Source organism: Peromyscus maniculatus, chromosome 19 (assembly GCF_049852395.1).
Source record: "Peromyscus maniculatus bairdii isolate BWxNUB_F1_BW_parent chromosome 19, HU_Pman_BW_mat_3.1, whole genome shotgun sequence".
NCBI classification, from domain to species: Eukaryota; Metazoa; Chordata; class Mammalia; order Rodentia; family Cricetidae; genus Peromyscus; species Peromyscus maniculatus.
The window spans coordinates 2,852,449-2,867,733 of NC_134870.1; the positions used below are offsets into that span (position 1 = coordinate 2,852,449).

Below are 15,285 nucleotides of genomic sequence, written 5' to 3' on the forward strand. Positions count from 1 at the left end.
GAGATTGGGCTTCTACAGTGCCCTGACGACATATTCCCAGATGACCCAGTGGCCTTTCAGTAACCAGGGCATAGGCCTTTAACACCATGGCCCTTGAGGGACACTCCAGATCTGAATTACCAAAATTAGGGGAAAGGAGACCGCTTGGCGAGCCTATGGGATCTGATGGGGGTGGGAAGTGGAATCTAAACTCCAGTCTGGATATTGATGTTTTTGTTCAAATCTTTGGCAGGCCTTAGGGCAGTAATTCTCTGAATATGATCCCTAGCAGTGCCCTTCGGGACAGTGGAGGAGGCCCGGAGGTCTTTGTGCTCACAGATAAGCACTGGGGGGAATCTGGAATGTTAAGCACCTAGGGTTGTTCCTTCAAGGGAAGGAATGCACTACCTGTTGTCCACCTGGAAGTCTGGGAGTGGACACGGTTGCCAGCCTGGCGCCCTTTGTCCTATCTCTGTGGCTAATGACTTTTCCAGCACCAGGATCCCCACTCCCCTCATCAAAAATTGTTTTCCTTGGTCAGTTTATAGACCCTGTCTTTATGGACTCGACAGAGAGTTTCCATGTAGTCGAATCTGATCTCTATTTGGCTTCCTTTGTTCCTTGAGGAGATTTATGGATGCTTTGTTGTTCGTGTAGGATTGAGTTAATCATCACCAGAACAATTTTCACTGTATTGTGCTGCGCGTAAATATGCCTAAAATAAACCACTTGGGGCCAGACTCCGGAGTTTGAACCAGCACCAGCTACCGAGTCCTGTGGAGCCACACTGCCTTCTTGCCTCCTGAGGCTCATCTCTCTACAGCCTGTTAAGGCCTCAGGGAACCCCACAGATGTGGCCAGAGCTTGGTGCTTTAATTATGAGACACTTGGATTATTTGAAAGCCTGCCTTCTTTTGCAGGTCAGTGGAAGTAGTGTTGGCCCCGCTGGTGTCGGAGTGGGGTGGGAAGGGTGGCTCAGTCCACTGCCCTGCTCACACCCTTCCTGCCGTTCCGAGGGTTTCTGATGGGTTTTCTCACCTCAGCTTCCTGCCTCCTATCCGTTTCTCCGCTCCTGCTTTGCAGTCTCAGGTCTTTCGTGTTTTCTCTGCTGGAAGGTTGCAGCCATTGTTTCAGGCATGCAAACAGACTTGAGGGCTTCCTGCTTCGTGCCAAGCCTTGGGTGCTGCCCTCCCCACACATCATAAAACTGCCAGTAACATGCACTCTGGATGCTGCTGTGAAGGGACTCCTGTTAGACCTGGTGGCGGGAAAGGTGCCTCCGAGGAAGATGAGAAGCAATGAGAGCCATCTAAAGCTGGCCGTGGTGGTAGGCTCCTGTAACCCTGCATGTCAAAGGCTGAGGCAAGAGGATTGCCAGTTTGAGGCAAGTCTGGGATACATAGCAAGGTGTGTCTAAAGAACAAAAATCCCGTTACACACAAACCAAAGAGAAAAAGCCACCTAAAGATGGGACACAGGGTCTAGGTATTGGGGACCACATGTTCTGGGTCCACGAGGTGTGTTTAAAGAAGAAATGGGGGTAGTTGGAACATAGGGAACTTGGGGAGTGAAGAAGGATTGAGTGGGTAGCATATATGCTGAATAGAAACCTCTTACATCCTGAGACACAGTGGCCTGGGCTGAGCAGAGGTTAGAGAGGCTTGCTGGGTTCAGGGTATGGGCTGGGAATTGATAGGCAGATGTCAGTCGAATGGACTGTCAGCACTGAGCTGATATGTGAATGGAAACAACCTTGTGAATAGTCAGAGGACAAATAGAAGGTTGTAGGTGTAGCACAAATCTTAACAGGTCTTATTAATAAAAAACAAACCTGGAGCCAGGTATTGGGGTGAACGCTGGAAGATCAGAGAAGCAGAACAAACCACAGCTTCCTTACCTCCCCAACTTCTCAGCTGATCCTGTTTCCTCAGACTGGATGCCTCTCAGCTGAACTGTGCTGCTCAAAAGCCTAAAAGCTTAACCAGCTTAGTTCCTGGTTTTCACGCCTTATATACCTTTCTGCTTTCTGCCATCACTTCCTGGGATTAAAGGCTCACTTTCTGGGATTAAAGGCGTGAGTCACCATGCCTGGCTGTTTCCAGTGTGGCTTTAAACTCACAGAGATCCGGATGGATCTATGTCTATCTAGTGGCTGTTCTGTCCTCTGACCCCAGATAAGTTTATTAAGATGCACAATGTATTGGGGGACACAATATATCACCACATGTAGGCATGGGGCTGGAGAGATGGTTCAGCAGTTAAGAGCACTGACTGCTCTTCCAGAGGATCTGGGTTCAATTCCCAGCACCCACATGGCAGCTCACAACTGTAACTCCATTTCTAGGGGACTCAACATCCACACACAGACGTACATGCAGGCAAAACACCGATGAATACATGTTACGGACAGAATGGTACCGACCCTGTCAGCCTTCGATAAAAACCATGCTGGTGTGTCAAGGAAGGATGGCCTCTGGGAGTGACTGCTGAGTTAAGGTCTGAGGACAGACAGGGGGACAGACAGGAGGAGACAGGGCGGGGTGATTGGGAGACAGGAGAAGCGCTAGATGCTGAGTGGCTGGGATGGTTCAGGTAGACAGGAGAAAGCATTGTGCGTGTATACATTAGAGACTGGGGGACGCGTGCGGGCAGCAGAAGCCAGGATGCACATAGCGGGGTCAAAGTGTTCATAGACACCAGGGTGGGAGGACTGGGTAGAAGCCAGAGAGAGTGGACTTCAGTTCAGATGCAGATGTTGGCCATGTGGACCCCATGGTCACGATGGGGGAAATAAGCAAATTGGTCAGAGACACGGGGGTCGATAAGAGGGGCTTGGAGATGGGGTACAGGGAAGAAGGGAGGGCTGGCATTTGGCGCTCTCCTGTTTTATTGGGAGTGTTGCATAACGATGCCGTGCTTATTGAGCGTTCACTTCATGAGCTCATAGGGCCCTGCGAATGTTCAGTAAGCATGGAATTCTGTAAAGCCACCGGTCAGACGGGAAAGTACAACTGCCGTGCCTGGTACTGAGACCTCTCCACCTGCCTCTCAGACGCAGAGCGCAGCCTGCTTTGTCCTGGGTCTTTAAACTCGGGCCTCAGCTGATGTCTGTGAAGGGAGAGATCCCACTTAGTGAGTGGATGATCATGACCTCCGTGAGGCACACAGGGTGCGATTCTCACTAAGTCTGACGTCGTTACAGAGACCAGATGCCCTCTTGGCTCTCTGCAGATTTCATGGGGGCCGATGTCATCACATCGGGGGGGGGGGGGGGGGGGGGACTGAACTAGCTGGAGTTTGATTTTCTCCCCAAGTCCCTAACCCCTGACCCCAAAGGCCATGCGTTCCCCTCTGCACTGTTACCATCTGACAAGGTTAACGTTTTATCTAAGTGAGTTTGGGGCTCTGCTTTCGGACCTAGGTGTCCAACACATTCTTAACACCGTCTTAAGAACGTACACTCGTCACTCCGCAGCTTGGTATTGGATGATGGCTGCGTTGACCGGAAGCTGCCCTGCATGAGGTAAGTAAGGAGGCCACATTTTACAGATTGACCTCTTTGCTTCAGACATAGGTGTTTCATTCTGGCCAGGAGGATTGCAAGCTTCAGGAATGATCCGTCTCATTCCAGCTATCCTGTAGGCCTTACTTTAGAGAGAGAATTTAGCCTGTGTAGCTCAATAAAGAGATGCAACATTCAAAATGCTTAACTTTAGCTCTTTGGAGCCAGGAAAAGAAAAGTCAGGACTGAAATACGAGGAAATGAATGGGATACGTACAGGCTGGTGGAATCTGGCATGCGAGGAAATATTTACATGAGAGCTCGGCATTGATTTTTTTTTTTTTTTTATTGTCACAAATTGGTACCAGATGCCTGCTTTTCAGGCAGACTCCCAAGCTGATCTGAGACCGTTGGACAGCAAATCACTTTGCCATTTGGAACACCATTTGATACTTTTTGCAAGTTTGTTGTTGTTGTTGTTGTTGTTGTTTTCAAAGGGAAAAGAATGCGCACTACAGACCTCTAAAATGGCACTTTTATGAATGGTGTTTAACAGATGATGGGGTGGGGGCGAGGCTCCAGTTTCTATTTATAACCCTGGCAGAAGTGATGGATGGCATCTCTCACTCAAACTGGGAGTTAGTTCAGGCTGGGGTAGCCATGTCCGACCCTGGCCACTCCATTTCCATTGTCCTTCAACCTCAGGGCACAGGAGAACAGAGCGCTTCTGTCTGGGGCTTTAGGGCCCCTTGTGGGCTACATGTGGTAGGAGCCCAGGATCATATTTTGGTTGAGTGCATTTTCCCTATAGTTAAAAACAGTGGCTTTTCGTTTTGAGCCTCGGGTTTAGCCTCAACAGTGTTTTCTTAGGCTGCAGGCAGTTTTTCTCGTTGAATGTAAATGCCTTATAAAATAAGATTGGAGGGTCCTTATTTCAGGACCTGACATCAGAATTTCCTGACATCTCCTTAAGGCCTGGAACAGTTTCTCAGCAGGGCGACCACGTGCCCGTGAGAGCTGGTTTTCGTTGTGGTTGTCGAGGGTCATCTGGGTAAAGAGGAGTCTGTTCTGGTTTTAATGCTGGGGTGCTGTCGGACTTTGAGAATCTGGGGCTCAGCCTGGAGAAGTGAAATGCACATGAGGATGTGGTTGGAGGGTGGTGTGCCGGCCCTCCACTAGTGCATTGGTTCCCATTGCAGATAGGGTTCTCTTGCTCTGTGAAAACACTGACTGAAAAGGGTCCATTCCACCTTACAGCTTGTAAACCTATTACTGAGGGGCGCCAGGGGCCGTGGAGGAGTGCCGCTTACCGGCATGTCCTCATGGCTTGCTCAGCACCCGGGGCCACCAGCCCAGGGAGGGCACTCCCACCGTGAGCTGGACTCTCCCCCAGCAATCATTAAACCAGAAGATGCAGCACAGGTCTGCCCACAGGCCAGTCTGGTGGGGAGGATTTTCTCAACGGCGGGCCCTTCTTCCAAAATGACTCTAGGTTGTGTAAAGCTGATATAAAACCAAAAAACACAGTTGCTTTTCTCACAACTGTGACAAAATGCCCAAGAAAGCAGTTTGGTGGCCGGGGTGTGGGTGTGGGTGGAGATGGGTGTGACCGTTTGGTGGGTGGGTGTGGGTGTGGCCGGGTGGGTGGGTATTTGGGTTTCCAGTGTGAGGAGTTGCATCCCAGCATGGTGGGAGGCTGTGGCAGACGCATCAGCAGGGGCTCACACTGTCTGCAGCAGGAAGGAGAGAGAATGCTGTGAGCCAGCCTACTTTGAGTCTGGGATCCCATCAAGAGGTGTCTCCCAGGTCCAGGTGGGCCTTCCCTGTGGCTAAGTCAGTGAACAGTGAAGTTAATTGTCACATCCGGGCCATGGTGTAGCCCGTGGCCAGGCTGGGGACTCTCACACAGGGACATGTAACGAGAGAGGATGAGACGCCTCAGCTCCACACTTCCGCTGACGTTGGTCCAAGGTTTCCCAGTTGTGGGCAGCGGCACCGATGCCGTACATAGAAGTCCTTTTGGGAGCCCGGTGGCTGCCCATCAGTGTCTGTGCTGTGTCCACAGCTACCTGCTCCTCACCTTTCCAGAATAAAAGTCTTGCTGATGATGCATTCTCAATGCTCTTAGTGTTTGGTGGCTTGCTTTCTTTCTTTCTTTCTTTCTTTCTTTCTTTCTTTCTTTCTTTCTTTCTTTCTTTCTTTCTTTCTTTCTTTCTTTCTTGTCTGTTTTTTGTTTTTTTTTTTAACAGTTATTGAAAATACTTGAGTTAGGGAATCCTGAGAGCCTCTGGTCACACTTCCATCATTCAGTCTGCACAAAACCTTGTTCTCCATGTGTTTAAAGAAACCTGATTTAATACGTGCTGTTGATGTGTGCTTGAGCCCACATGTGACTGGCCTGCGACTCAAGCCTGAATGGAGGGTCTCGTACATGTTTTGTCCCCAAGCATATCACAGCTTCCCCCTGGTTGGGGGCACTAAACTACACATTGGCTCTATGGTTTGGACCATTTTAAACAGTGAAATTGTGACGGAATACTCAAAAGTGAAAGAAACGACTACATTATAAAGGGAAGGACGGGTCCTTGCTGGCGCCGACAGATAAGGAAGTCGTGTTACGGTGTCCACTCAGTCCTCAGGTGCTCTGTGTGACTCACCAACTACCACTCTGCCTGTGCTCGTTCCTGTCGCGAGCAGGAGGCAGGGTTGATATGGGGTTAATAGATGTTCTATATTTGCAAATATACTTGTGTTTTGTACTGTCCCATCAGTTTACTTGGTGCTGGGGACCAAACGAGGGCACGGTGCTTCCTACATACCCAACCCCTAGGATGTGTGGATAATGAGGACTCTGTTTTGTTCAGGCACTTGCTGTATTTTCAAGGATGAGGGCTAGAAAAAGTCTGTTCCTTTTATAAGTCAGCCTTGTCTAATGTCCTGTGATCCTCACCAGCCCCTGAAGGGGTGAGGGCTGGCTTTGTGGATGAGGATGAGAGCAATCACAATCACGTGGCTGAGGTCATGACAGAAAGAAAGACCTGTTGGCTACAATCTGTTTTTACCCCGTGATGCTATAATGGAAGAAGTTAAACGCTGGCACCATGTCTTGATACAAAAAAAACAAAAAAAAAACAAAAAAAAAAAAAAACTTACCCCTAGTGATTCCTGTGTACTATGTTCTCCTTGTGATTAAGAGTCTAACTCCTGGAACTAACCTTCCCGGCTTGGATCCCGGCGTTGTGGGCCTTAGCTCTGGGACTTGGGGCCGTTTATAAACAAGCAGAGCAGGGTTGGGGAGACAGCTCAGCTGGGAAGGTTCTAGTCAGTGTACACTTCCAGCAGCCATGTGAAAGCCAAGAGCAGCAGCAGCAGCAGCAGCAGCAGCAGCACACTCCTGTAATCCAGTGCTGGGGAGGGGAGACAGATCCCTGGGCCTTAGAACCCGCCAGCCTGGCCTAAAAGGCTGCCCCAGGTCCCAGTGAGAGAACCTGTTTAAAAAAAAAAAGTGGAAAGCAAGTGAGGAAGGCACCCAATGTGAACTTGTAGCCTACACACACACACACACACACGCACACGCACGCGCACGCGCACACGCACATGCATGCACACGCACACAGAGATTCTTGGTTCCCTATTCATAAAATGAAGACCCCCACAAACCCAGCCAACGGTTAAATGTGAGACTCTGGTGAACGGATTCAGGTTTGGCGCCTGGCAGCCACAGAGCCCTGTATTTCCGCCCAGGACTGCACTGAGTATGCTAAGTGCTCAAGAGATGCGCCTGGTCCATCACCTGCAGCCCTGAATGAACGGCAGAAATGGCACAGGATGGCTGTGATTTCACAGCTCCAAGCCAAGGAGGAGTCTGAAAACTTTCTGTCGCTTTGGACCACATGGCTGCTTCTGAGCCTGGGAAGTCCGTTTTGAGTTTTCTATCCTCAGCCTGACTGTTGGCAGCTAGCGGGTTAATCAGATGGGCCCCTGCTGTGGAAGGGTGAGGGTCACGGAAAAGCACCATCCTCTGTGTGCTGCCGCTGCCAGCCTCCTCCTTAGGGCTCCCTGTGTGTGTTTAACCAGCCTGCCTGTTTTCCCTCCCTCCCTCCTGCTACCCAGCAGCAGTAAAATAGGGAGAGAAGGGGAGAGCCAGCGAGTGTGGCGGGCGGCGGGTGGCGGGCCTTTCCACGCGGTCTGTCCTGGACACGGCAGACCCGTCCACTGAGTGTAGTGCCTTTGTGCAGCGGTGACAGAGGATGTAGCAGTTTCCACACCTGAGTAACTGTGATGGTGAACTGGGAGACGGATGACCTTTCCTTGTCTCTGGGAACCTCCTTACACAGTCCCCCCTCCTCCGACCCTGTCTCTCAGCTGAGCGGCACAAAAGTCACACAGGGCACTTGGAGACACCTCAGTCGGCTCCAGTGCCAGTGGAGCAGCCTAGGAAATCCCAGTGAGGGTCTCCTGACCGTCCAGTCCAAGGGACCAAGGGGAGCTCTCCCTGTGTTGACATTTGTCCTGTTATCTGACTAAGTGACTTGGCCTAACCTGCTTGTGTAGTTAATGCATGCTCCTGCCCCAGAAACACTGTTTGTAGAAAACCCCTCTTTCCCCGAGACTCCTCCCATATGCATGCAGGTTGTGTCCTGTTTCAAGTTGGCATCCACTAGATGAGGATTTTGCTGCAGTATATACTCTTTCTATTGGCGAACAAGAGATCCTTTCTTCCTGTCTGTTTATTTTGCCTGGGGCGACGGTGCGAGATGTTCTGCTAAATAGAATCCAGTCAGATGATCCCAACTGTGTGAGCTTGTAAAAGACATCTGTTTAAGTTTAAAAATAAATAATTAACACACACACACAAACAAAAGCTTATTGCTGCTCCTCGTGAGATTACAATGCCTGCTAGGGTAGAGGGGCTGTGCCTTCTCTCAAAAGAATCTTCTTTGTTTCATCTGGAGATAAAAATGTAAAGAAAATTAAGGTTTGATTCTTTTGCTCCCTTTAAAAGATGCATTCGCCAGGCAGTGGTGGCGCACGCCTTTAATCCCAGCACTCGGGAGGCAGAGGCAGGCGGATCTCTGTGAGTTCGAGGCCAGCCTGGTCTCCAAAGCAAGTTCCAGGAAAGGCGCAAAGCTACACAGAGAAACCCTGTCTTGAAAATCAAAAAACAAAACAAAACAACAAAAAAGATGCATTCATTATCTAGTTACCTAGTTAGACTGACCCTCCACAGCTCTGGATTCTTTTCCTCCTGGAGACTCAGAGGCAACTCTCATCTTTTGCTACTTTGAAATTTTCTTATCTAAAAGAAGATTAGCCCAAGTAAAGTTTTGATGATATGCTGATTTTCAAATATGGATTTTGGTAGGCGATGGGCTGCTAGCAGCTTGGCTTAGACATGGCAAAGAGGAGGCTGGAGAGGTGGCCTCAGGAGGAGAGTTCTTGCTGCAGAAGCCCGAGGACTTGAGTTCGGATCCCCAGAACCCATGTGAGGAGCGTCTGCAGCCCTAGTGCTCATGCAGAGTACAGGAGGCAGAGACCGGAGGACCCTGGGAAGCTTTCTTGCAGGCCAGTCTGGCGTTTGCACAAACATAAACTACAGAGAGAGTCTCCCTCAAATGAGGTTGAAGGCAGGAACCAACACCTGAGGTTGACTTCCGCCCTCCATATCTCCATATGTGACTACACATGGCCACACTCTGCATGAATGCACACAACATGCAATACAACACACACACACACACACACACACACACACACACACACACACACACACCAACCATTCTAGAGACATAGGCAGAGTTGTCTTTCGTAAGACTGTCCATGACAGGTTCAGGCCTAGGCCAAGCGTGTGTAGAAAGCCATGGACGACTGCTGTGGATGACTGTGTGATGTCCTCGCTGCACATGTATGACTGCCAGGTGTTCCAGGGCCTCTGCTTGGAGGGCCGTTGAACACATCGCTGTCTGAAGTCAGCAAGGCTGGACTTGTCAGGAGCACGCTCAAGATGAACGTGAAGGACGACTGTGGGTTGATTAGAAATGTCCCTACAGGCTCACGTGTTTCAACGCTTAGATCTCCACAGGTGGTGCTATGTTGGGAGGTTGTGGAGCCTTTAGGACATGGGACAGACAGACAAAGACCACCAGGACTGAGCCTTTTATTTTATTTTATTTTTTAAAAATTCTTTTGGAATTTCATACAGTGTCTTTTTGTTTGATTGTTTTTGTTTTTGAGACAGGGTTTCTCTGTGTAGTTTTGGAGACTATCCTGGAACTCAGTTGGTAGCCCAGGCTGGCCTTGAACTCACAGAGATCTGTCTGGCTCTGTCTCCTGAGTGCTGGGATTAAAGGCATGTGCCACCACCGCCTCCTGGCCATACAGTGTCTTCTTATCATCGTTTCCTGTCATCTAATTCCTAGTCTTCAGTTTCCACCCCTGCTCCCTACCCACCCAGCTTCACTTCATTTTTTTCTCCCTCTTAACAAAAGCCAAAGAAGCCACGAAGAACATTGGAGTCTGATTAGTGTTGGCCATCTGCTCCTGAGATGGACCAGGCTCGTGGTTGATGCCACTGCATTGAAGAAAATTGATCTTCCCTCTTGGGGGTGAGTTGCAAGGGCTGCCACCCCACCCTGCTCCCTGTCCCACTCCTGTTGTGGTCAGCCACGGTGTGAACAAGCAGCCAGCTCCTGCCTCCCCACAACTGTCATCCCCTGAAACTGGGCCCCAGTCACTAGATAAAACGCTTCAAACGGGGTGGAAATGGACTCAGGTAGAAGGACCAAGAGGTGACAAGTGGAGTGTTTTCCATATTTAGAAGTGAGCAGAGGCGGTCACAAAGCCAGGACTTAGAACCTGTGCTGTCACTGTGTGGAGAAAGAGGGGAAGTGTAAGTGGGGCTGGGAGAAGCAAGTATTTGGGGTACAGAGGGTGTAGCTGCCAGATGTCCCAGGCTCGGGGGCACAGGGTGTTCCTCGTTGAGGCTAGCAGGGATGGATTTGTAGCAACAACAGAAAAACAGCCGACTGTGTGGTTAGTTCACACCAGAGGCAGCTGTAGACACTGAGGCCGAGGCTCTCTTCAGACTGGGAGAGCCTGAGAGCATGTAGCTCTCAGACTTCCGCCATGTAAACGTGTTCATTAGTGTATGTTTTCTTTAGGAAGATTTAAAGCTTTCCAGTGTTAGTGTGTGGTATGTGTCATTTATGGTAGGTCGGTCATCACCATCCTACCTATGAAACACTGAGGCACGAGGGAGCTTGTTGGACACGTCTCGGGTCCTGGGGCTGGGCTGCTCAGATGGCTCAGTGAGAAAGGTGTGTGCTGCCAAGCCTGGTGACGTGGGTTCAATTCCCAGGACCCGCATGGTGGTGAGAAAGCCGATTTCTGGAAGCTGTCCTCTGACCTTTGCACACACAATATGCATATTAAATAAATGTTATTTTAAAAATTAAAACCCCAGGACCAAGAGGCTATGATGCTGGTCTGGGGTCAAGGTTTTAAGCCCCATGCCTGCCATTTTGGGGGCTTTGTGGTTGACCGGATTAGCTTTCCTCAGGCTCCTGGAAGGAAGTGGAATTGCTTCAGGAGCTTTCTTCTGAAGTCTCTGGAGCCTTTTCCACTTCATACCACCTAGAAGCAGCGTCAGCACTGAACCTCACTTGGCAGGTTAGGATTGGGCCAGCTCTCCCTCAGGTCCATGCGTGCCAATCAGATTACCCATTAAAGTACCTCCAGAGGTGATCAGCTAATGTTTTGGTTTAGGACATGTGCACACATGGATGGCTCAGGTGCTGTCAACTATGTTATGTGCGTATATAGTCAGTTGTTTTTAAAATGATAGACCGGAGCTCGTGCATTTGGGGAGGGGGAGTTTTATTCGTGAATCGTGTTATGCTCATTCCATGTCCCGTTCTATGTGTGGCTGGGAGTGGCCGAGTTCTTAAGAGAACACTGCCCACAGCGACTCCTTGCCCAAAGACGGGGTGCCCTACAGTCTGTGCTGTATATGACATCTCTGCTGAGTGTCCTCTTTAATGGAGAGGTGGCCTTTTCTCCCCATTTCATAGCAAAGTGGACCTAGAAATTGGAACCAGCTCTGAATGACCAGGAGGCAGGAAGCTGGAAATAGAAGCCAGATCACTCCTTTGTCTGCCTGATTCTCTTGATAGAGCTTGCCTCAAGATCATTATCAGCGGAAATGATCTCCCTTAATCTCCTGGGAGTGTGCTTTAATATTTTTATGCTTGCTTAATGATAATCTCAAGTCTGCCTTTTTTAATTAAGCAAGGATGAAAACTTTCTAGGCTACTTCTGGAGACTTCATGGTCTTTATGTATGACAGAAATGTATGTAGCTACATCATGAAGAGAGCTGGCCCTCCCTGTCCTCACACTGGCCCCCAGGAGTCCTCAGGCTCTGGACAGTCCAGCAGACGGCCATTGTATTTCAAAAGCTGTTTGGAAATTCAGGGTCTGTCTTATTTACTATGTGCTTTGCTCTGTAGTTTTATTAGTGGTTTCAAAATTCACTTCAAAGGGCTAACCAGATAGCATCCATATGGGAATCACCAGTTAGATTCTATTGATGATAATCTGTGAGTGGTAATTTGGTGCTAATTATTTGGTGACTAGGAGGGAATGTGTGTAAAGTATTTTGTATGTACAGTCAGTGTGCCGGCAATTGTTCTGTATCTAGGAGGCCAGACTGGGAGTATCTGCCCCGTCAGTTCAGGGCTGCAGCTGAGGCATGTTGGGGGGATGTGTCCACACGGGCTCTGTATGCAGGGAGGGCTGGGAGGTAGAAGGGGCTTCTAACCCAGGGCTGGCATCCAGTTCCTTAGGGGTGTTTTCAGGTGTTCCAGCCTTCTTGAAGGAAAGAGGACATTTGTTTGGGGGACCTGATGGAATGGAAGGGACGTGATGTGTAGAGATAAAAGCTCGTGGCCAGTTTCTACACATACAGCCACCCTTAAACACAACAGAGCAGGTAGCCAATGGCTCCCAGGTGCCACCAATCACTGGGAGGGAAGACAGTAGTCTCCGAGGCTGCCTCTCTTCTTTTCACTCTGGAGGCTTCTTGAGGTCACCCAGTGGCAAATCTACCCCTGAGGCAGTGGGTGGAACTGATGTCAATTTGTTCTGAGAAAGTTGGTGGGGAGGAGAATGGATATTGTACCCCTGTGTTTCCCACAGCGTTGTTGACTGTCAAAAGGTGGACACAATCCAAGTAGTCACTGAGAAGTGACAGGCACGTGGTGATGTCTGTGCATGTGACGGAGTATCATTCAGCCTTCAGAAGAAGGGAGTCGGACAAGGTATTATGCTAACTGAACAGAGGAGCCAGCCAAGGGCAGATGCTATGATTCCACTTCCTGAGTTGCCTAGTGTGGTCAGATGAAAGGATGGGAAGTTTAAGGGTGGCTGTCGGGCTGGAGGAGGTGATGGGAAACTAGTGTTTGGTGGGTACAGAGGGTTTGGGGTGATGAAATAGGAGGTCCCTGGTACTGATGGCTGCATGCCTCAGCATCGGTACATAGTACACTCAGATGGGACCATGATGGTGAATGTCACATAGGTCTTACCAGAATTCATCGGTTTGGACAGCATTAGCTGTGGCCCAGGCTGTGGTGGGGCCTGGAGGAAAACAGCTCACCACTCCTTGGGTGTGTGGAATTTCCTGTTGGGATCATCTGGTGCCCTTCTGTACTAGGGGCTCCCCAGCAGACTTACTTTAGGTACCCATAGTACAGTTGCCTAAAGACCTGATCGCATCCTGTAATGACATGTCACCTCCCACCTGTTTCTAAGACAACTGCCTCTCTGGCCAGAGAAGCCGTTATTTCTCATGATGACACCCCAGAATTCTAGGGGAGAAGCCACGCCCAGCCCAGACTTTTTAAGTTTACTTCTTACAGCCCCAGCCATTTCTTCTCACTCGGGTAAAGCGTAGATCGTTCTCCCCTTTGGCAAAGTCACTTCCTCTTAGAAATAAGCTTTGAAGTCCAAGGTAAAAGAGCCTGCTTTGGGCAGAAGCCGCAGGAAGAGCTTCTTTTGAGTCAAACTTCAGGAGGACTGAGGAGAATTTAAAAAGAGAGAAGGGAGATGGGCGCCTCGTCCGTCCCTGGAGTAAGTTCGGGGGTTTGAAGTAGTGTGAGGCTCTGAAACTCACTTTTGGAAACCAAATGTTTGCAGAGGTAGACATGCTAGTTTTATATGACTTGATCATGATACCTATCAAACTATGGCACTGTTACTCTGTAAATAGGAAGACTGTGTGTGTGTGTGTGTGTGTGTGTGTGTGTGTGTGTGTGAGAGAGAGAGAGAGAGAGAGAGAGAGAGAGACAGAGACAGAGACAGAGACAGAGAGAGAGAGACAGAGATAGAGACAGAGACAGAGACAGAGAGGAGAAACATTCTCCAGTAGTCTCCCATGATGATCAGGGTCTGCTCCTCTGTGGGTCATACAGGCAGCTAGCTGCAGGGTAAGTGAGTCATGCCCTGATGAGGTCATGATGTTGGCCTGCAGACTGGCCCAGCATAGGCACACAGCAGAGAGGCACCATCAGGAGGGGCAGCAAGCCTCTGTGAGGGGCCAGGGTGGTTAGACAATGCTCCGTCTCAGACAGCGGCCCCAGCACGCCCCCCCCCCCCATCACCCCTCTGGAAGAGAGCCCTCATGTTTCCCTGGATGCACTGGACTGCTGGCTTAGAAGACAAGAGTGTTTCCTTTAAAGAGTGGAACTTTAGATATTTCCTGGTGTCTTGGATCTGAGGCCTTGGGCAAGGTCCATGCCCCATGGGAGCTTCAGTTTCTCCATCTGCAAAATGGAACGCAGAGCACTCAAGTTAACACGGCACTGTTCATGAAGCCCGTAGCAAAAGACTTGTTCCTTCCTGAGACCTCTGTGCTATGTTAAGGACAGTGTGTCCACATGCAAAACAAAGTCCCCTTTCTGCCACACTTCCAACTGAAGAGTTTGATGGACAGGGTTGCTCCCGAACCTTACCTGTGTGGGAGTTCCATGCTCCTTAGGCAACTTCCAGCATTTCAGGTCCATCTATAAGCACATGTTTTTTTTTTTTTTTTTTTTTTTTTTTATTGCACTGATAGCTGAACCACTAGGATTTTATGAACCCCGGAAAATGGGCTCTTGATGATTACAAGACCTTAAATCTCAGACCTGACTTAATAGACACACAGTTCAGCATCAGGATGAACCTGTCATGTCCCAGTGCTCCACAGCCTCAGTTTCAAAGGACTGTGTGAAAATACAGACTGAGCTTGAGGCAAGAACCCACGGGAGGGGCCCCTGTGCTCCTTAGAAGAAAGGTTGAGACCTCCTTTTCCTATTACCTTGCAGGGAGAGAGCAATTTCACACACACAGGTTAGATTATTCGTAGAGGTGAGGCTGGTGCACACGTGAGGGTTGTGCCTGAGTGTGCCTGTCCCACCCAGGCTAGTGACCTCTCAGGTGTATCCTCACACCAACATCCAGGAAGTCTTTGATTTCCTCATGCGTTACCCTGAGCTAGGCTGGGGTCCTCTCCTTCCTGTAACACCGGGGTCGGCATTCACTGTGGTCTATTTTGTAATTAGCTACTATTGTGTCTGCCGGTCAGGCCGTCCTTCATCCGTCTGTCCCTGGCGCCCTGCGTGTGTGTTAGGAAATTGGGGAGGGGGGGAGCGGTGACTGAACAAATGATGAAACTTTAACTTCTGGTAATTTTTTTCCCAGAGTTGGGGGCGTGGTTGGTGGAGGGGCCATGTCCCTGGACCTCTGTGTGGTGTGTGCTGTTTTGTC

At 49.7% G+C, this 15,285-nt stretch overlaps 1 protein-coding gene across 4 annotated transcripts in view; it reads left to right on the forward strand.

Annotated features, from left to right (window-relative positions):
• Cables1 (Cdk5 and Abl enzyme substrate 1) overlaps positions 1-15,285 on the forward strand; it is a 110,920-nt gene that overhangs the window by 10,960 nt on the left and 84,675 nt on the right. For 2 of the 4 annotated variants that reach the window (XM_076554731.1, XM_076554732.1), the window contains exon 1: positions 9,663-13,608. The exons of the other annotated variants lie outside the window; for them this stretch is intronic. The gene's annotated coding sequence lies outside the window, so the exon portion shown is untranslated. Of the gene's footprint in view, positions 1-9,662; positions 13,609-15,285 lie in introns of those variants that run through there. 4 annotated transcript variants of the gene reach the window in all.